At 44.9% G+C, this 22162-nt stretch overlaps 2 long non-coding RNA genes across 17 annotated transcripts in view; one reads left to right on the top strand and one right to left on the bottom strand.

Moving 5' to 3' along the window:
• The window catches only part of LOC147359943 (uncharacterized), a 61715-nt gene that overhangs the window by 8088 nt on the left and 31465 nt on the right, over nt 1-22162 (top strand). For 5 of the 16 annotated variants that reach the window (XR_015138564.1, XR_015138549.1, XR_015138554.1 and 2 more), the window contains exons 3-4: nt 1782-1916; nt 9372-10005. This is a non-coding gene — a long non-coding RNA (uncharacterized LOC147359943). Of the gene's footprint in view, nt 1-855; nt 1334-1781; nt 1917-2055; nt 2190-6660; nt 8394-9371; nt 10006-17492; nt 17914-22162 lie in introns of those variants that run through there. The other 11 variants (XR_015138557.1, XR_015138559.1, XR_015138555.1 and 8 more) reach the window with 6 other exon arrangements.
• On the bottom strand, nt 17329-22161 carry LOC147359944 (uncharacterized). The gene is made up of 2 exons (XR_015138565.1): nt 22008-22161; nt 17329-19450 (listed from the first exon to the last, which is right to left on the bottom strand). It is a non-coding gene; the product is annotated as an uncharacterized LOC147359944 (long non-coding RNA).

The following is a 22162-nucleotide window of genomic DNA, read 5'->3' as shown; positions in this document are numbered from 1 at the left end:
CAGCTATTCAAGGACAACTGTGCTTTGCTTATAAACATTTGGCTACCAGATGTTGCCTATCTTATGCGTATAAGTACTCTTCCTTTTTTCAGACAGAGATGGATTTGTGGGTGTTACTTGTACTCTGAGTTGAAAAATAAAAGCCTGTGTCAGAGTAAGTGATTCAGGCTATTTACATCTCATCACTGTAGCCTTGGGTGCACACTCAAGTGAAAGAACATATCAGGAGTCGATATTCTATCAGTCAAGCTATCGGCACCTCTAAAAAAATTAATGTTGGTGTAATTAGATTGAAAGGCCCTGCAAAATGTTTTCTCCAGCCACAAAATAATAGGACAGTCTCACAGTACAGGAGACAAAGTGCTAACATCCTTATTGCAACCTAATCATTTTGCATCACAGCAGAGGAAGGGTGGTTCCTGTGACTTTCAGAAGGTTTTGTAGATGATGAATTTGATTTCTGGTAGTAATGAATCTGTATAGAATTATATAGGGTGCCTAAGAAATGGGTTTTTTTTCAAAGATGCCAGATCTGAAATGATGAGAAATGTCCAAATGAATGTACTTTTAAGCAAAACTGAGTTGGATGTGTAAGTTGTATGCCGAAGTACATGGTATCAGATACGAATTCAGGACACAGAGGAAAAACCATGTGTTGGTTTAATTGCTTCCAGTGCTCCTTGGAGTCCTTGATAATAGTGTCTGGTAACTGCTCAAAACCATTTTATCCAACTCTTCAGGGCAGCTGATCTATGATGAGACAGAAAGAGGACCCTCCTTTTAATTTCTCCTGACTTAATCGATTAAGTATGTTAATTACTTAAAATTTTCTCATGGTGTTGTTTGTTTGTTAAGGTGGATCGTTCTGGCAATTGATGAAAAATAGCTTCCTGCTAAGCCAGCATAATGAATATTGACGTTCTTGGCGTTTACAGCCAATAGAAATCACATTTTCAAGTCTCCATTTCCAAGGTGCTTGCTTAATAAATAACTTCTCCAACCATCTGCACCATGGGGACACACTCTCTCAAAGATCGGAGTGAATAAAGCTTAAAAATTATGTGTGGATTAACGTCAGCATCTATGAAGAACAAATATTGAGGTTAGAAGTTTGAATCTCCAAGAGAGAATGGCAAGGGGAAGCCAGGCCTGGGAGTCGGGAGAGGCAAGCAGGACAGACTCGGGCATCATTAACTCGAAATCCCTGCCCCTGCTGTGTCTCTGCATTGGAGGAACATCACTGCGTTACATGTGGCCAGCGGTCCTGATGGAGGTGCTCATTGACAGAGGAGGAACATCACTGCGTTACATGTGGCCAGGGGTCCTGATGAAGGTGCTAATTGACAGAGGAGCTTTTCCAGCACCTTTCCAGTTTCCTCTGTACCCTGCTCAACCTCTATCTTAGTTTAACAGAGAAAACAAACAAAAACCCCCTAAGGCCTGAAAAGGATGATAGCAGGGAGAGGAAGCGATTTTTTTTCTGCGTCTCTTATGTAAACGTTGTCTTTTGGTAATACACATCTTTAAAAAATGAGAAGGAAAGAAAGCCCTTTAAAACACTTAAAAAATAAAATGGCACTTTCCCAAGGAATATTATAAGTTTCAGTCTCCAGACTTTGAAGCTCTCTCATGGGGCATTTTCTATAAAGATCTTCAAATATCTTCCCTCTAAAAAGCTGTCTCTCCTTGACAGTTCTAGTATACCGATCCACGATTACTTATCATATCTTGTTCTCAGTGTTCACGTGTAAAATGATAACCCCTTTTTCCCCGTTTTACAGCTCTCAATCTGAAAAGAAGTCTTTATGATGAGGTTCTCTCCACACTTCCAGTCTTCTAGGATCTCATAGAACTGGAGAACTGAAGAACCTCTGTGGATCTTGGATATCACCTTTGCCAAGCTTCATATATCCCAGGTAGGGAAACTGAAGTACGTTTCAAGTCAGTTCCCTCAACTTATTGTACATTCTGAGTGATCATGCCAAGTTTAGAACTCAGGTTAACTGCCCTGCTCTTAGCTATCACAGAGCTGATAGTCTTTTTTCCTAATTTCAGAAGATTGAGACAGCAGTCCTTGGACAGCTTGCTGGAGTTCTAGTTCATGAATGTTTACTTTCCCTCAATTGTTTTGAAAATCCACTATGACCAGATGAAGAGAGTTTCACTTTATAAAATACTGCAGCATCTTAGGTCCTTTGCATTTGCTTTTTGCATATTGCTGTCTTGCTGTATTCACGATGAAGTGTACTTTTGTTCAAGAGGAAAAGTAGCCATTGTATCCACTTTTTCCCTTTCTATGTGGGAAGAAGATTGGTATGTGAAATACTGTTGAAAGTTAACATCACTCTTGTGGTGGGAGAACCGCCTCCTTGCAACCTCAGCTACTCCTAGGGAGTAAAAGATGTTGCGCTTATTACAGACTCTAAACCAGGGGTCCCCAGCGTGCAGGATCTAGTGCCTGATGATCTCAGGTGGAGCTGATGTAACAGTAATAACAGAAATAAAATGCACAATAGATGTAATTTACATGAAAGCAACGTTGCTCAGTCATGTCAGACTCTTTGCATCCCCATGGATGGTAGCCCGGCTCCTCCCATGGGCTTTTCCAGGCAAGAAGGTTGGAGTGGGTTGCCGTTTCCTTCTCCAGGGGATCTTCCCACCCAGGGATCGAACCCAGGTCTTTGGCACTGCAGGCAGATTCCTTACCATCTGAGCCACCAGGGCATCCTGAAACCATTCCCCACCTCTCTAACCCACCCTCTGGTCTGTGAAAAAATTGTCTTTCACAAAACCGGTCCCTGCTGCCAAAAAGGTTGGGGACCACTGCTCAGAACTGGTTGAGGTCATCTGAATAGACTTGCCTGAGTTACTGATGGTGAGATTGCTGCCGTATCAACACAGGGTTTTAGAATTTCAGTGGAGTTTATTCTGTCAGCTCTTCCTTTTGGCAGACGAAGAATCAGTGGTTGTATTTGTCAGTGCTTTTTATTGGTTGTGGTTGATAGACATTTAGATCTAATCTGAATGTATATCTTAATCAAACTGGCTAAAACTCAAAACAAGGGAGCCCAAGAGCTGTATTGGCTCTTGTAAGTTTAGATGATAGATTGATGGATTCAGGGGCTCAGATGATGGCATTGGTCTCCTCCTCTCTGTCTTCTCCCCTCCCCTTGGTTTTCCTTCTTTCGCTCTGCATATTGTCAGCTTATGTTCATCTTCACTCACTCTGGTGGTTGTTCAGTCACTAAGTCATATCTGACACTTTGCAACCCCATGGACTGCAGCATGCCAGGCTTCCCTGTCCTTCACTATCTCATGTCCTTTGAGTCGGTGATGCCATCCAACCACCTCATCCTCTTTGTCCCCTTATTCTCCTGCCCTCAGTCTTCCCAGCATCAAGGTCTTTTTCAATGAGTCGGCTGTTTACATCAGATGGCCAAAGCATTGGAGCTTCAGCGTCAGTCCTTCCGACGAATACGCACGGTTGATTTGCCTTAGGGTGGACTGGTTGGATCTCCTTGCTGTCCAAGGGACTCTCAAGAGTCTTCTCCAACACCATGGTTCAAAAGTGTCAATTCTTTGATGCTCCGCCTTCTTTATGGTCCGTGTCTCACATCAGCACATGACCACTGCTGGCCTTGTTGAAACCGGGAAACTTGGCTCATGGTGACCCTGTGTGCCCTTGAGTACAGGCATGCCATTTGGTGCGTTCAGGTCCCCTGCCTACTTGGTTGAAGCTGCTGAAAGAGTTAGGTGGCAGTCCCACTGAAAGCTCAAGGACTGAAGGGTGGCCAGGGAGAGGAACTGTTGCTGGACTAGGGGCTGGATGCTTGGAAGAAACTAATAATAATAGTTTAAAAATAGTAACATCAGTGTTTAACAGTTACTGATGTCTCACCTCAATATGCCAGGAACTTTTCTAAGTGTTTAGTAGCTAATAACTTATTTGATTCTCAAAACAGTATGAGGTAGATATATACATAGGACTTCCATTTATATCAATACATGAAGAATATTAATCACAAGAGAGATTAGTTGTCCGTCATTATGATTTAGAAACCAAGTGCATTGTTTTTTTCCCACCAAGTATATCTTAAAGCCCAGTACCCTTTCAACTAACGTTCATTAAATCAATATTTGCTCACAACTAATTGGGAACATTGGGAAGTGAGAAAATACCAACTTTATCTTCATGGCATATGCAGTCTGAGGGTGGAGTCAAAGACATCTTCTATGTAAACACATATCCTATATCTAAATAATGACCATGTAATTTATAGAAAGAAGTGCTGCAAAGCAGTCATGCATTGTGAAGGACTGTGATGTGGAGATAGCTAATGTATTCTCTTTTGGTTGTTCAAAAGAGCTGTATTCAGATTGCTGTATCACAAGGAAAATTAGTTCAAATGACAGTGATTGTTCAGCGAAGGAGGCTCAGTTGTCACAAACATTAGAAGTCTTTTCTCCCAGGTGAATAGGATCTTGCCAAGGCTGGAGAAGGGAAGTGGGTAGAGAGGTGGGAATTTTAAAGAATATGTGTGTGGAATAAATGCATAACAAACAATTCAAATGTTGATGGAAAAAAACCATTTGGATTAGTTCTTATTTTTTTTTTTATTTAAAAACAAATTGCACTTAAAACACCAACCAAGAAAACAGCAAGAGTTGCTTATCATAAACTGTAAATGATGTTTCTTTGTTTCAGATTGGTGAAGGTATATGAGAATATTTTCTTTAATTTTAAACTAGAATATTCATAGCATCAAATTGAGATTTAACTCTTGCTTCTTTTAGGGTTTCATTTGAAAACTTGATATTAGCCGTTTTCCAATTAAAACACTTGAAGCCTTTGTCTCATTAATGAGGTCCATAAACCATAGATGCTTCTTCCTCTGCGACACTGCCCCCCCACCCCCTGCCCCATTTGGCAACTTAAATTTCCCACTAGTCAAAAAAAAGTTAATTTGTATTAACAACCAGTTTCACAAGAGGTTGATTATTCAAAAATGGGCTTGGACTCTAACCAGAAAACTGAGAGTGCTCTAGAGATCAACGAAGTATTAGAAAGCAAGAATACCAACTGAATCTGAAAATCAAAATATAAAGCACATTGAAAACTTTTCTGGAGGATAGAAAGGCCATCTTACCCATTTTATGTCTTTATCAAAGTGTCTGAATAATGCCTCCAATGCGCAGCGTACCTCAGCTACACAGACATGCTTTTCTCGGTGCACAGAGGGCCATTAAACCTGTCAGAGACTAGAGGAGATTACTTCGCATTTCTCGGAAAAATTGACTTGGAAGGTCATTGAAGGCTAATGCACTTGGGCGATTATATTGGGGAGTTTACAAATCACTCAGAAGTTATGTTTTAACCAGAAACAAAAAATGAATAAATCGAAGGATTGGGGTCTGCTAGATCTGTAGTTGTGACTTTCTGAACATCTTTTGTGTGTGTGTGTGAAGGATCAGCATGTGTGTGTGTGTCTCCCATTTTATTCTTCCTGGTAAATGGCTGGAGATAAAGAATAACCTGAAATAATTCCAGGAAGGTAGCAGTCAATGTTCACTTGTCTACATCTGCCGCATTAATTCTGATCAGATACAAACCCACTGAACAGACAGCAGGTGACGGAGAGGAGACGGAGAGGAGGGAATGTTTTGTGTGTTTGTTTTGCTTTTCTCTTCCCCATCATATTTCCAGGGTTACAAGTTTAAAGATAATGCCCAATGGAATTACGGAAATGTGTTCCTATAGGAGAAATTTAGAGCATGTTTCTAAGGGATTCAGGTTCTCTCATTTCTGAAGCCTAGAGATATAACTTTTGCTTTCTGAAACATTGTAACTGGGGAACAGGGGGCCTGAAAGTTCAGGAATTTTTCCTTGTTTATTTTTCTCTTGATGCACAACAAAGAATAAAAGAACAATATATAACCTCTGGTCCCTTTTCTTCTTTATTTGATCTTTGTCTCCATTGTGAAACAAGAATATGATAAAAACGATAAGTTAATTGGACATTCAAAGAACCCTAAATTAGGAGTGTGGTTCTGAAACTGCAGTGAATACACATACATGTGGACACTGTTCTCCGAGAGGGCATTTTGTTTTTGAACCTGAGTATAATTATGTGCTTATCCAGGACAGGAGCCAGGTCATTCTTCTCCCAAATGCCTAGAATGGAGCCTAGAGTATCTTAAACAAGGTAACAGGACCTAAGATGATACAGCACTTACTGCCCTGTGCCAGGAGGGCGTCCCTGGTGGCTCAGCAGTAAAGAATCCACCTGTAAGATAGGAGACATGGCTGGAGCTGTGGGTTCTATTCCTGGGTGGGGAAGATCCCCTGGAGAAGGGAATGGCTCGCCACTCCAGCCCTCTTGCCTGGAAAATCCCATGGACGAGGAGCCAGGCGGGCTATAGCCCAGGGGGCTGCGCAAGAGCTGGACACAAAACTTCGCGACTAGACGACAACAACAGCTCTGTGCCAGGCAGTGCTTGAAGCGCTGGCATGTACAATTCCTTCACTCCTTTAGAAGTTGCTTCTTTGCAGCGGGCGCCCTGCCCCACAGCTGCCTGCTTGAACTCCCTGGCAGTGCGTAGGCACCCCGCCATCTCAGCCTGGGCTCACGCACCTCTCCTCGCTCTGGTTTCTCCCCCCAGGAGCTTGCTGGAGCAGAAGGACGCACAGCCCTCTAGCAGTGGCAGACGGGAGATCCTGGGTGACTGGCGGAGCCTCCTCCGCCCCCAGTGGGATGAGTCTGAAGCGTGTTTTAAGTGATTTCACAAAGGCCCTCCGGGGATTTCTGCCCACAGGCCTGTGGCTAGAACTTGCGCATCGCCTCGGGCTTTGTTGCTTTTCCCCTGGCCTGGTGTGCTTTCTTTGCTTCCTCCCTCGCTGAGCTCCCCGGGGTTAGCTCCAAACAGTCTACCAGCACTCAGGCCCTTGTCGTCCCTGAGTCTACCTGTGGGTCTCCCAAAGTTAGATATTCTTGCTCGTATAATTAGAGTGACCTGAATGAATGGACAAAGGAGTGAACTTGAGACACACCTAGCACTTCCAGGCCAACCAGGAAGTGTTCAGTTTTCCATAGATTCTGCTTTAGGTTAATGTGCTCAGGCAGCAGTGCAGCTGCAGCTGTTAATGAAGCAGTGGGGAGTGAGGCTTAAGTAGAGACACAGGAAGGAATAAATTAACTGAATACAAAACAATCACTGGAAAGGTCTGGGTTAGTTTAACGTAATTTGAGTCCAATTGAGCTCCTGCTGAACACTGGCTTGAGATACCTTCCAGCTACGTTTTTCTATGAATTCCTATTATCAGGAATTGCTTAAGACAAAGTAAGACTTAACTATGAAACGATGGATAATTGAGAGAAACAATTAAGAAGATTATTTTGATTCCTTTGAAATATATTGAAAATGACCCATGAATTGGATGTGTTAATGATAACATTTATTTCTTGGTTTTGTACTTTGGGCTAAGGCCAAGGGAATGTGTTGATTGTTGATGGTGTATTAATGATTATTGATTTTATGCATTTGTTATTATTGTGAGATTAGTGATAACCTTACTTAGTTTATTTTGCTCCCAGAACTACATTGGTGATTCTAATAGTTGTTTTGGTTCTTTTAGCCTATGAAAACAACAGCCATTAACAGCCATTAGGAATTATGTAGGCTGACCAATAATTGTAGTTTATTGAGGGTTTCTGTGTGTCAGATATTGTTCTAGAATATGTTGTGTCTTTTAATTACCATAACGCACCAAGGAAGTTTCTGTCCTAATTTTCAGTTCAGTAGCTCAGTCGTGTCCGACTCTTTGCAGCCCCCATGGATTGCAGCACGCCAGGCCTCCCTGTCCCATCACCGACTCCCTGAGTTTATTGAAACTCATGTCCATTGAATCGAGGTGATGCCATCCAACCATTTCATCCTCTGTTGTCCCCTTCTTCTCCCGCCCTCAATCTTTCCCAGCATCAGGATCTTTTCAAGTCAGCTCTTTGCATCAGGTAGCCAAAGTATTGGAGTTTCAGCTTCAACATCAGTCCTTCCAATGAATATTCAGGACTGATCTCCTTTAGGATGGACTGATTGGCTCTCCCTGCAGTCCAAGGGACTCTCAAGAGTCTTCTCCAACACCACAGTTCAAAAGCATCAATTCTTTGGTGCTCAGTTTTCTTTATAGTCCAACTCTCACATCTATACATGACCATTGGAAAAACCATAGCCTTGACTAGACGGACCTTTGTTGGCAAAGTAATGTCTCTACTTTTTAATATGCTCTCTAGGTTGGTCATAACTTTTCTTCCAAGGAGTAAGTGTCTTTTAATTTCTCACCATCTGCAATGATTTTGGAGCCCTCCAAAATAAAGTCTCTCACTATTTCTACTGTTTCTGCATCTATTTGCCATGAATTGATGGGACTGAATGCCGTGATCTCAGTTTTCTGAATGTTGAGCATTAAGCCAACTTTTTAACTCTCCTCTTTCACTTTCATCAAGAGGCTCTTTAGTTCTGCACTTTCTGCCATTTTACCATTTACCAATTTTATCATTTTACCAAAGAGGGAATTGAAGCTCAGAAAAAAGTAGGATGACATCTTCAAAAATGCCTAGCCTGTGCTCCTTCAGCCAAGTGTTAAGGCTTCAAATACTGTGGGAAAGAAGATCTCAGAAGTGTCAGATTTCATCAAGCATTTACTTGCACTGTTGCTGTTAGATTCTCAGACTCCATGAATTGCCTGTGGGTTGCCCATGAAGCCCGTGCTTCCCTGTCTTTCACAACACATTGGAAAAGACTCTGATGCTGGGAGGGATTGGGGGCAGGAGGAGAAGGGGATGACAGAGGATGAGATGGCTGGATGGTATCACTGACTCGATGGACGTGAGTCTGCGTGAACTCCTGGAGTTGGTGATGGACAGGGAGGCCTGGCATGCTGTGATTCATGGGGTCGCAAAGAGTCGGACATGACTGAGTGACTGAACTGAACTGAACTGAACTGAAGAACAGATAAGAATTCAGAGACTGGGCGTGGAGCTGATGTATAGTTTTGAATCCAGAAGCAAGCAGTAAGATGGTGGTGTTAACTTGATTAAAATCCTAATATCTTTTCTTTAAAAACAACAAAAACAACAACAAACTCATATTGTTTCGTTTTCTTCACAGTGAAACCCAGGTTTCTTAAGTTCATAGGTTCTGCTGACATCTGACATCTGTTTACTTTTGCAGCACTTTATCCCACACAGTCATTCCTCTTTATCCACGGTTTTATAACCAGGAAGGGTTAATTCTGACTCCATGATACATCTGTTTCTTTGACTTTAACCCTTGTTTTTGCCATTTTTGTTATTTTACATGCTAAATCACTTCAGTCATGTCTGACTCTTTGGAACATCGTGGACTCTAGCCTGCCAGGCTCCTCTGTCCATGGAATTCTCCAGGCAATAACACTGAAGTGGGTTGCCAGGCCCTCCTCCAGGGGATCTTCCTGACCCAGGGATGGAGCCCGCATCTCTCACATCTCCAGTGTTGGCAGGAGTGTTCTCTACCACTGTCACCGCCTGGGAAGCCCAGAGGCCGCTGCCCGCCCGGCCTGACCCTGAGGCTGCAGCCCTTTGTTAGCCCACAGGGCACCACCTCCACCGACTGTGGCATCCTCAGTTCCTTGCGCAGGGAGTGGCGCTGCCTGTAGCGTGGCTCAGAAACTCGCGTTTGGAGGGCCAGAATCCAGCTGCCGTGACAGCCTTGTTCATCGATACGGCAGGAGACGCTCGTCTCACACCACCTGTGAAGTGACTAAGAAAGAAGCTAACCCGCCCCTGCCTGATATTTGCCATTCTAGGAGGCGCTTACAGAAATCATGTGGCTTTTACTTTGTCCCCCCCCCATCTCTGATCCATAAAACAATTGGCATCTAGGCCGCAACAAGATGGGTAGTTTGAGGCTTTAGTCTGCCACCTTCTCAGTCAGCTGGCTCTCCAAATAAAGTCATATTTCTTGCGTCAACTCCTTGTCTCTCAGATTTATTGGCCTATCGTGCGACCAGCAGAATGAGCTTGGACTCGGTAGCAGTTTCACTTTCTGTGGCTCAGTTACCTGAGTCTAAGCATGGCCAGAAAATATTAAATGGGAAATTAACAATGTATAGCTTCAGAGCTGCATGCCATTCTGCGTAGTGTGTTGAAATCTCACACTGTCCTGTTCTATCCAGCCTAGGATGGAATCAGCGCTTTGTTGAGTATATCCATGCTGTGTGTGCACCCACCTGTTACTGTAGGAGGGAACACAGAGTGTGTGTGTACGGGGCTTGGCACTGTCCCTGGCTCCAGACATCACTGGGGGTCTTGGAAACATTCTCCCGGGAACCAGGGGGCTGCTGCCCTGCCCTCATGCAGCCGCAGTGAGTTTCCTTTAGTTCCCCAAAGCACAAAGCACGTTTCCCCTCTGGACGTGGGCACTGCTGCTCTCATTGCCTCACATCTTTTCTCCACTGCTATTATTATTTGTCTAGCTAGATCTTTTTAAATTATTATTTATTTATTTTCACTCCGGCCCCAGTGAAGTTTCATTTTCTTTGGCTAAGACCTCTGTCTCAGATCAGCAGGTCTTGTTGATAGCAGGCCATTGGTGGAAGACCTCTGTGGCTGGGAGAAGATGCCAGTCCATCGAATAATCAATGACCAATAAGTTTCCTGTGTTCAAGAATGTGAAGAGATATGTGAAGTCAGGAATCAAGGAAATGAGACGGGGTGGGGCAGACAGACAGACAGCAGAGGTGGCAGGGCTGCCGGACCACAGAAATGATGGGGAGACTGGGGTGGGATTGAAGAGACGCAGCTGCAGGGTGGCGGGGCCGCCAGACCACAGACACCATGGGGAGATGGGTGGGACGGACAGACAGGAGCAGAGGTGAGAGGCACCTGTGGGCCTTGGAAGACCAAAGCCGTTTGCTGAGATTTGTGTGATTGTTCAGCAGGAATACATTGACTCTCTCTGTATTTAACCCTTGTTTTAGGCTCTGGTTGTACTGCTGAACACAGGTAGTCTTGATACTCACTGAGCTTTATTCTAGATGGGGATGTGTGTGCTTAATTTCTCAGTCATGTACGACTCTTTGGACTGTAGCACACCAGGCTCCTCTGTCCATGGGATTTCCCAGCAAGAATACTGGAGTGGGCTGCCATCTCCTTTTCCAGGGGATCTTCCTGATCCAGGGATTGAATCTGTGTCTCCTGCACCGCAGGTAGATTCTCTACTCACTGAGCCACAGAGAGGCTAAAATACATAAACTGTGTAACACGTGAGACGGTAGTCAGAGCAGTGAAGATGAAGCAGGGAGAAAATGGATGGAAATGGAGGTGACGCAATTTTATTTTAAGAAGGTTTAAAGTAATTGCTTCACTGTGAAGATGACATTTGAACAAAGGCCCAGAAGGGCTGAGTGAGAGGAATGGGGAAGACAAAATGCTTTGTCCAGTGTTGCAGAAATTCTCTCTTGGGAACAGAATGAGTTCTGAGCCAAAATAAGGCCTGCTGGCATTAACACCATCCTCTATAGGGAAGTGGCTTGTCGTTAGGAAATTCATTTTTACCCTGTGACGAGGAGACATGAAAATGTTTCTGAGGTTTTCCCCTGATCTACAAAATAATGCAAATTTGCTGGCATTTTCTGATGAAGAGCAAAAGCTTGAGTTAGGATTTGAACCAGTGGCTCCAGGGACTGGCAATATCATTAAGTCGGATTTAAATCTCCTTAAGCCAGGTGCTTAATCCAGTAAATCCAGTCTTTAGTTTGCTAAGCTACCTTTCTGTGCCTGCTTAGGGAAATGATGTATGTTGGCTCCCAAAGGTTTTCTTTAAGTCAGAGCCAAGTGGAAGTCACGCCCCTGCAACTTGCTGTGAGTGAGAACGTGAGTTCTTTGGTTCTGCTGGGGTATGATTGTGACAGAGGCATGGCAGAAGTAGAGTTGCCTGGAATGTGATTTGGTTCACATTGTCATTTTCATACTGTTATGTAGATCTTTAATATTCATTGGCTATGGAGTAGAGGGAAAAGGAAGAATCAATGTACTTACAGACTTTGCTCTTTGGAAATCGTTGTTCATCTAACAGGCACCTTGCTCCCTCAAGACTCTCAGTTTTCCGTTTTCTCTTTTTTTTTTATGTTTACTTATTGACGCTGAGGTGGGTCTGGTTGCTGGGTGGGCTCTCTCTAGTGAGGTGAGCAGGAGCCTCTCGGGTTGTGGTGCTTCTCCTGTGGCTGCGTCTCTCTGTGCAGAGCACGAGCTCTTGGGCCTGCGGGCTTCTCCCGGTCTCTGGAGCGCTGCACCGGTAGAGGTGGTGCACAGGCTTAGCTGTTCCATGTCACGTGGGATCTTCCTGGACAAGGGATCGAACTCATGCCTCCTGCATTGGCTGCCTTGGGTGAATTCTTATCCACTGAGCCACTGGGGACCCCCTCAGCTTTCTTGTTTGGCTAATACATGATACATATGTGTTTGAATTATAGGAGGGATCACAGACACTTTGAGGGGAGACTGCAGTTAACATAACTCAGTGAAGCAGTCAGATAGAAGGAGACAGACACTAAAGTGTTAGCAAGCCCACGCTCACTCTGCTCGCCACACAGGGGCAGGCCAGTGCGTCCAGGAGATGAGGGGTTGCGGCAAGGAGCGTGACTTTACTCAGAAAGCCGACTGACCGAGAAGGTGGCAGACCCGTGTCTGAGAGTGGCCGTTGTGCCTGGGTCTGTATGCCAGGTTCTTTAAGAGAGAGAGAGAAGCCTGGAGGAGCGGTGGGGTGGAGAGGGAGAGGGAGGGATGGGGAGGTGAGGAAGGGTCTTCTGTCTTCCAAGACGCCTCTGGGAGCGGCCAGCCGCTGAAAGGCGTGTGTTAATCTCCTCTTTTTGTTGTAGCTGTTCACAGGTGGGCTCAGTGGCTCAGCAGTAAAGAATCTGCCTGCCAGTGCGGGAGATGTTCAACTCCTGGGTGGGGAAGGTCCCCTGGAGGAGGAAATGGCAACCCCTCCAGTATTCTTGCCTGGAGAACCCCATGGACAGAGGAGCCTGGTGGGCCACGACAGTCAGACACAACTTGGCAGCTGAACACATACCCAGGTGGGCAGGCTCAGGTTCTCCTCTCTGAGTTGAACAAAGGCACGCCAATTTACAGTCAGGCAGAGGAGCAGGGTCCTCTGAGGCAGGCTGTTTTGCATGATTATAATGACAAAAGCAACAACAAAAAAGCAAGCCAAAGAAACAGTTTTCAATAGAGTCAGAGTTGGCTGCTTCTCTGCAGCAGAATTGCGAACTGCCATCATCTTTTAAGCACGGGAGAGTTTATGGAACCGCCCTCTGCTTCGAGTGTGTGCCTGCCAGCCAACGTCAGGTGAGGACAGTGGGCGTCTGTTTTCAGTTCCTAAAGCCCACCCTCATTAACGACGTGACTTGGAGATTTCTTAAGCCTGAGTTTCTCCATCTGTGAAGTGGGGGTAATTTCTTCCAAGGTTTAGTTGCATAGATCCAGTGAGGTGATGCCTTGTCAGACGTTCAGCACAGACCAGTGAATGTGTGCTAAGTTGCTTCGGTCGTGTCCAACTCTGTGCGACCCTATGGACTGTAGCCCACCAGGCTCCTCTGGCATGGAGTCTCCAGGCAAGAAGACTGGTGTGGGTTTCCATACCCTCCTCCAGGAGATCTTCCCGACTCGGGGATGGAACTCACATTTCCTGCATTGGCAGATGGGTTCTTTACCACTGGTGCCACCTGGGAAGACCCCTGACCAAAATAAGCACTTAATAAATGATGAAGTTCGTTATTTTCATTAAAATTGGTGTTCATCATTTACAACACACCATAGGAAAGATTTGTTCCTTACTGAAAATCGTACGTTATCTGGAGCAAACCTTTCGTGCTTTCTGATTCTGATTTTATGGGATTTAGTCTACAACTCTGTAAGTTGTGAATAACCTAAGCAATACAAAATAATTCCTGTCCATTGATGTGTAAATGAATTTTGCTCCATTCCCAGTACAAGCTAGTTTTGGTACCCATTTTTAATTCGTTTTAATGTTTAACTTCTTATATATTGTGCTGCTTTGACTTCTGCATTGTACTGGCTTATCTGCCTGGTGTGCTCATTTAGCCAATGAATATTAAATAAAATCTGTAATGCAGGCTGATTTTATATCTGTATGAGATTCATGATTTTCCCAGTTCTATGAAATTTTCCTTTAATGGTATAAAAAACTATTCAAAGTATTGTTAGAGAGAAAAGGAATCCTTGAGACCTGGGAGATCTGACTGAGATATAGCCTTGCTGGGCACAGAAAACAGATTCGGTGGAAGGATTAAGTCCCCGTGAAGGAGATAAGATGTGAGTTTAAGGAACCGCTCTACCCTGGTGTTGATGAGTATATTCCACTGAGGAGGCCATTCAATAGATCAGACTTACTGGAATTTCTTTCCTCCCTCTTTACTTCAGAGTACTAAGCCACTGAATAGCAGAAAAAAATTCAATATTCCCAGTAAAATCCTTCTTGACATAAATCTATAACGTGAGCAGCACTTTACACTGCAGAAGCAAGTATTTGTCTGTGTTCCTCCCATCAAGGGATCATATGTTATTAATTTTGTCATTCTTTGCCACATAGGGCCTAAAGTATATTAGGGGTGAGGTATCGATTTACTGAATAAATGCAGAAATAAATTAATTTATCTGGTAAAAGCAAAATGCTTTACTAATTAGAATTCAGTTGCCAATAATATGAATACAACTTAAAATATGTTCATGAGTTAAGAGGGTAATTTGTGAGCACATTGTCAAATAAAAAATAATATTCATGACACTTGTTAGCGATGATCAGACATTATTGAAGGGGACTGACTGGGATGGGGTGGGGACTGCAGCAAAGGGGTCTTGGAGGGAAGATGGACTCAACTCCAGATACACTGTGGGAAAGTGGGAGCTTACAGCACAGGAGAGGGGTGGGGACAGTGTGGAAAATCACTACGAGGAGGCGCTAGGGAGAGGGAGCTGTTCGTTGTTGGGGTTCAGCCTCTAAGTCATGTCCGACTCTGCAGCTCTATGGACTGCAGCACGCCAGGCTCCTCTGTTTCTGCTGTCTCCTGGAGTTTGTTCTGATTCATGTCCATCAAGTAGGTGATGCCATCCAAACATTTCACCCTCCGTCGTCTCCTTCTCCTCCTGTCTTCAGTCTTTCCCAGCATCAGGGTCTTTTCCAGTGAGTCAGCTCTTCCCATCAGGTGACCAAAGTATTGGAGCTTCAGCTTTAGCGTCAGTCCTTCCAGTGAATATTCAGGGTTGATCTCCTTTAGGATGGACTGGTTTGATCTCCTTGCAGTTCAAGAGACTCAAGAGTTTTCTCCAACATCACAGTTTGAAAGCATCAGTTCTTCAACACTCCTTTCTTGATGGTTCAACTCTCACATCTGTACATGACTACTGGAAAAGCCATAGCTTTGACTAAGGGGTGAGGGAGGGATTCTCTGTGGCAGGCCAGGGTGGTCAGGCCTTGCCTGGAGGATGGTGGAGGGTGAAGGACTGGTGAGAGAGGGAGGTGAGACAGTGTGGTCAGGTTGGGCAGATGGGGAATTCTGGCTGAACTGACTTAGCAGGACTTTTACTAAAATCAGGAAATGCAGAGAGGAACACGAAAACCCAAAAGTCAGGCCTAATTTAAAGAAGCTCGGGAGAGGCTGATGAAGGTCTGGCCTTGGAGAGAATCTGTCAACACAACTTTACAAGTCCGGGTGCAGTTCTAGTCCAGGGTTCAGAGAGTTTCGTCTTGCTTAAATTTCCTTGCTCTCCCTGTAGTTTCCTCTACACTTTGTTATTCTTCTTTGCTCTTGGGCAATGTCATTTTCAAGTAGTTTTACTCTGGTGGCAGCAAGTGTTGCTCTGTCTCCAAAACGTGTGCTTCACTAGCTCCTTGCTTGGTGCCCCTTTACGTGACGCTCCCTCAGGTGTGCCCACAGAGGAGACTCAGTTCAGTCCAGTCGCTCAGTTGTGTCCGACTCTTTGCGACCCCATGGAGTGCAGCACACCAGGCCTCCCTGTCCATCACCAACTCCCGGAGCTTGCTCAAACTCATGTCCATTGAGTCGGTGATGCCATCCAACATCTCATCCTCTGTCGTCTCCTTCTCCTCCTGCCCCCAATCTTTCCCAGCATTAGGGTCTTTTCAAATGAGTCAGCTCTTCGCATCAGGTGGCCAAAGAAGTGGAGCTTCAGCTTCAGCATCAGTCCTTCCAATGAACACCCAGGACTGATTTCCTTTAGGATGACTGGATGGATCTCCTTGCAGTCCACGGGACTCTCAAGAGTCTTCTCCAACACCACAGTTCAAAAGCATCAATTCTTCGGTGCTCAGCTTTCTTCACAGTCCATCTCTCACATCCATACATGACCACTGGAAAACCCATAACCTAGACTAGACAGACCTTTGTTGGCAAAGTAATGTCTCTACTTTTTAATATGGTGTTTAGGTTGGTCATAACTTTTCTTCCAGGGAGTAAGCATCTTTTAATTTCATGGCTGCAGTCACCATCTGCAGTGATTTTGGAGCCCCCAGAAATAAAGTCAGCCACTGTTTTCCTTGTTTCCCCATCTATTTGCCATGAAGTAATGGGACCGGATGCCATGATCTTAGTTTTCTGACTTAGGAGAGGGTCATAACAAAAAAGTATGTGATACTCCTAGTTTCCAGGGGAGATGTCACCACCCAGGCTCACAGAGGAAATTCCATAATTTTATCAGGTTTCAGAACAGGCTTCCCAGGTGGCTCAGTGGTAAAGAATCTACTTGTCAATGTGGGAGATGCAAGAGATGCAGGTTTGATCAGGAAGATCCCCTGCAGAAGGAAATGGCAGCCCACTCCAGTATTCTTGCCTGGAAAATTCCACAGACGGAGGAGCCTGGCAGGCTACAGTCCATAGGGTTGTGAAGAGTCATGACCGAGTGACTGAACACACACACACACACACACACACACACACACACACCCACACACACACCCACACCCACCCACCCACCCACCCACCCACCCACCAGGAGTGGAAAGCCAGGGTAGGGCCGTTACTGGGATTTCTGCAGGAGAGACAAAGCTGGGAAAATTAAACAGTGTAGACTGGCTGGTGAGGATCATTTCAGTGGGCTTTGCGCTGAAGGGGTGGTCCTGGTTCCTTGGCATCTGGCCCCAGGGTGAATTAGGCAGAGGCATGTTACTCCCTGCTGGGATGTGTGGCTCTGGTCTGGTTTACTTGAGAGAGGAGTGCTCTAGCCTGGCCTTTGCTCTAAGGATCAGCTAGCCGGGGGAGGGGCCTGTCCCCCCGGCAGAAAGGTTTTGTCAGGTGTTGAAAACTGGGGGGGAAAAGTCAAAATATAATATATAGAAAAATTTAAAAGTATATTAACAATTACACTGCTTTATATTATTTTCCTATTTGGATCTCGATATATTTTTGTGGAAGAAAGGAGGCCAGAGTAACAAGGGAAGTGTTACGGGAAGTACAATGACTGGAACTGCCCGCCCTGGCCAGGCACCGCAGTGACCATTCTCATGAGCTGCTTCATGACAGGAGGTCCTGGTGAGGAACACAGAACTAATAAGCCTCCACCAACCAGAAGAGTTCGGGAAAGGTCAAAAAGAGACACCGCATGTCTGACCACCTCCCAGAATCCTTCTCTCTGGCATCCATCTTGGCTGAGCGACGCGTCCACGGCCAGGAAGGACTCTGAGTCAGAATCACTGGCTAAAGACAACCCGGAAACTCACCCCATCACCATAAAACCTGAGACTTCGAGCCACGTGGCAGAGCGGTCCTCCTGGGTTCCCTGAACCCTCCTGCTCTCCACCCGGGCGCCCTTCCCAATAAAATCTCTTGCTTTCTCAGCACATGTGTCTCCTCAGACAATTCATTTCTGAGTGTTAGACAGGAGCCCAGTTTCAGGCCCTGTCAGGGGTCCCCCTTACTGCAACAGAAGGAGGTGGGAAGGGAAGGAGGGTGAGTCAGGCTTGTTAAACTTTCTAATAGATGCAGAACACACGGGATGTGTACTTTGTTGTAAAACTGCTCCAAAATGCAGGTTATGAACCTCAGATGACTGCAGAAATGCCTTTTAAAATTGCAAAAGTCTTGGGCTACAGGTAGAACTTTTTCTCAAGGACATTCATTGGTACTCTGGTTAGAAAAATGTTATAACTATGACCCAAAAAATGTTGACTTTTATTGAAAGAGTAGTTGTCATGATGATATTGTAGGGTTAGGCTTGAATCTCTGTTGGCTCTAGTCTGACGTCCTCATATCTCTGCTTAGATTGGACCAGAGCAAATGAGATGTTGCTTAGAACATGTCCCCTTCCAGGGAAGAGAGAATTCTTACCCTGGGCTTCAAAGACCATATTGGCTGTTTTCAAATGGTGTCAGTCTTCAGCAGTTCCAGTTCATTTTCTGCCCCACTGCAAGTACTTGCCCAGAATACCCTTTGGTGAATGGTAATACGATTCTAATGACATCTAATCAGAGTATTCTTGTAATTGATCTGATATTTGCAGGGACTTTTCCTAATCTTTGAGGATGCTTTGTAGCAAGGATGCTGCTATCTGTTAGAATTAAATATGAGAAATGGAAATATTAGCTCTTTGGTAACAACAGATTAAAAATCAGAAATTAGATATCATGCAAATGATGGTTCCTTTTTAATTTGTTTCTTTGAAAGAAAGATTTTTATCATAGTGCAAACAAATAAAAACTTGAATATGTAATTAACCACATTATGTAAAACTAGCCTGTCTTTCCAAATTGTTTCCTCTTAATGAATTGCAAATGAATGTATTTGCTTAGAGTATTTGGCCTGAAAAGTTTAAAATAAGAATTGCACAGTTTTTCTCCCTTGGTTCTTTAAAGTTCAAGTGAAGATTCTTACTGCACACACAGGAAAGAAGATGTAGAAGCTTGGTTGAAATTTGTGCTTTGTCTTGTTAATTATTCCTTTTATCTAGAAAGTGTGTGCATGCTAAGTCTCTTCAGTCATGCCCAACTCTTTGCGACCCCATGGACTGCAGCCCACCAGGCTCCTCTGTCCATAGCATTCTCCAGGCAAGAATACGGGAATGGGTTGCTAGGCCCTCCTCCAGGGCACCTTTGCCATCCAGGGATGGAACCCATGTCTCCTGCAGCTCCTGCATTGGGCAGGCAGGCTCTTTACCACTAGCATCACCTCAGGTGGGCATTTAGACCTTCATTTATTTTCCAAATTATCTTCATGCCAGTGTTTTTTTTTTTTTTTTTTCAAATTTTTCTTTTTTCCTCTCTGTGATATTGGAAATGAGAAGATGGAGCTCAAGTTGGCTTGAGGCAATCATCTCGATAGGATGAATGGCAAGAAAAATTGTTTTCCCCGTACCCTTCTTGGTTCCTCACTGAGACCTCCCTGTAATAAAAGACAGATTAACAGGAAAAAGAACAGAAGTTTAATATCATGCACACCTTCTGTATACATGGGAGATACCCAGGAAAACTGAGTAACCCCCACAAATGGCCCAACCACCTTATCTCCAGCTAAAGTCAAAGGAAGATGTTGGAGCTGGGGGTGGGACAGCTATGGGGGGTGACGAGGAAAAGCCCAGTAAACAAGGGCAAGGTTGTTATGCAGATTTAAGTCCTTGCCTTCTCCATTGATGAGTTTCTAAAGATTTAGAGCATCTTCCTCTTTCTTTTAGAGATCCTTTCAAATGGAGGATTCTCATATATGTAAATGTCTCTGTTGTTGTCTAGTAACTAAATCGTGTCCAGCTGTTTGCAGCTCCATGAGCTGCAGCATGAAGCTCCTCCTCTGTCCTCTACATCTCTCCCAAATTTGCTCAAATTCATGTCTATTGAGAGGTGATGCTGTCTAACCATCTCATCCTCTGCCATCCCCGTCTCCTTTTGTCTTCAGTCTTCCCCTTACAAGATGTCTCTTACAAAAGAGTAATTTCTACTTGGTTTTCAAAGATTCTTCTGTGTCTGCTATTTCTTAAAAATAATCAGCCTGAAATAATCCTTATGCCAAATAGGCATACTTTAGGGTTAGAAAGTCTGCTCCCCTTCCAGGGACATGTCTTGGGTTTAGGTAGATGGAAAGGTCGTGCTGGTGGTAAAGAACCATCTGCCGATGCAGGAGACGCAGGAGACGAGGGTTCAGTCCTCGGGGCAGGAAGATCACCAGGAGGAGGGCTTGGTGGTAAAGAACCATCTGCCGATGCAGGAAACACAGGAGACGAGGGTTCAGTCCTTGGGGCAGGAAGATCGCCAGGAGGAGGGCTTGGTGGTAAAGAACCATCTGCCGACGCAGGAGACGAGGGTTCAGTCCTTGGGGCAGGAAGATCACCAGGAGGAGGGCTTGGCACCCCGCTCCAGTATTCCTGCCTGGGAAATCCTGTGGACAGAGGAGCCTGGCAGGCTACAGTCCCTGGGGTCGCAAAGGGTCGGCCATGACTGACTGAGCATGCGCGCACAGACTCGCTTGGAATACTCTGGCCTCCCCTCCTGTTGTTTGCTCCCATGTTTAACAGCGTCAGGAAGGAGCTGGTTCCGGCTTACTTAAAAAGAGGAGGAGGAAGCCGATAGACAGACAGACACAGAGGCACACACACATACAGAGTTAGGTAGAGCAAGGCAAAACGAGAAAAACAGAGGGACTAATAGGGGAGAGAAGGAGCGAGGAACGAGAAGGCACAGGGGCGGGAAAGAAGCGTGTGTGTATATAGAGAGAGACAGAGGTCAGGACTGACGGAGGAGAGACGGGGTGACTGAGCCAAGGAGCGAAGACGGAAGAATAGGCTGGGGGAGGGTACAGTGTTAAAAAATGTAAAAAATTAATAAACAGAGGCCTTAAAGGGGAGCTCTCCCCGCAAACGGCAGGAACTAACAGGAAGAAGAAAGGCTCTTCCTGGTGAGCAAATAAAAACTATGGACTCTGTTTACTGTACTCTCCTGACTTCCTTTTATTTCCTTATAAAAGCTTTCTTCTTTCCTTGCTGTGGGGGGCTTGCCCTTGGCTCACCATGGCTGCCAGCCCCAAATTGCAATTCTTGGCTGATCCAGGATAAACCCGTCTTTGCTAAGGAAGTATTAATATCTGGCAGTCTATTTGTATTAGGTCAACAGAGACAGGCTCAGGATGGAGTCACTTGTGCTAAACCCCACTTTAGCAAACCAAAACTTAATATCAAAGCTAATTGCAATTTCAGCTTCTCCCACAAGCAGAATTTTAAACCAGTAGGTTGGGAATTTCCTGATCAACACTAGTGAGGTCATCTGCCTGATAGACCCCAGGAACTTCCTTCAATAGCAGCTGACCTTATCTGAAATAATCCTTTCTTTTGTTTGTGACTTCCTTGTTCCACCCATTTTCTGCCTTTGAAAACCCTTTTTATTGGTATGAAAATCTTTTTAAAGCTAAATAAGCCTCCTGCCAGTTTTAAAACTCAGGAATGTTTCCTTGGGATGTGGAAACCATCTGTTTGAAATGTAATCATTTAGGGAAGAGAGGGCCCTTACCCGCTAGCTCCCTGGGCAGGTTGGACCTTAACTTCAGCTGGTACCTGGCTTCAAGTAGCAAACCTCTTCAGGTCCTAGAGTCGTAATAAAATTATTGTTCTTCCAAAGGCATTGGCAACAGAGGTGGCCACGCCACTTACCAAGTAACTTTACAGTAAACAAAGGAAACCCAAGACCAAACCAGACGGAAGATAAACCTTTCACTTGGTGTGGCTCCTTGGAACACACTTCTCCTTGCTTGATGGGACGTTGGCTAAACCATGAACTGTTGAATAGAGCCAGTTCGATCTTCAGATTTGCTCAATGGATTTTGTTTTTTAACAAGAGAGAGACTAACAGACAACAGTTGGTAAAGTGTGAACAATACTCCTTCAGGAGAAGATAAGCCTGGCTGTACCTTAAAAAAAAAAAAAAAAAAAACGAGACAAAAGCCTTTCTTCTCTGACCTGTGAGCCTCGTGAACCGTGACACACACGGTGGGCGTGAGCTTTTCTTTTGGGGGCCAGAATCAGAAGTCCGTGCAGAGCCGCCCGCCACTCAGCAGCTGACTGCCCGCATCCTCGCAGGCCCGCCTCCCCCCGTCTGCATCTCTGCTGTGGAG

The sequence above is a fragment of the Bos grunniens genome, chromosome 13, assembly GCF_055505025.1.
Source record: "Bos grunniens cultivar Pamir isolate PY7600 chromosome 13, Bosgru_T2T1.0, whole genome shotgun sequence".
NCBI lineage: Eukaryota > Metazoa > Chordata > Mammalia > Artiodactyla > Bovidae > Bos > Bos grunniens.
The sequence above is the reverse complement of the archived record's forward strand: the minus strand, read 5'-3'. Positions and strand labels throughout refer to the sequence as shown.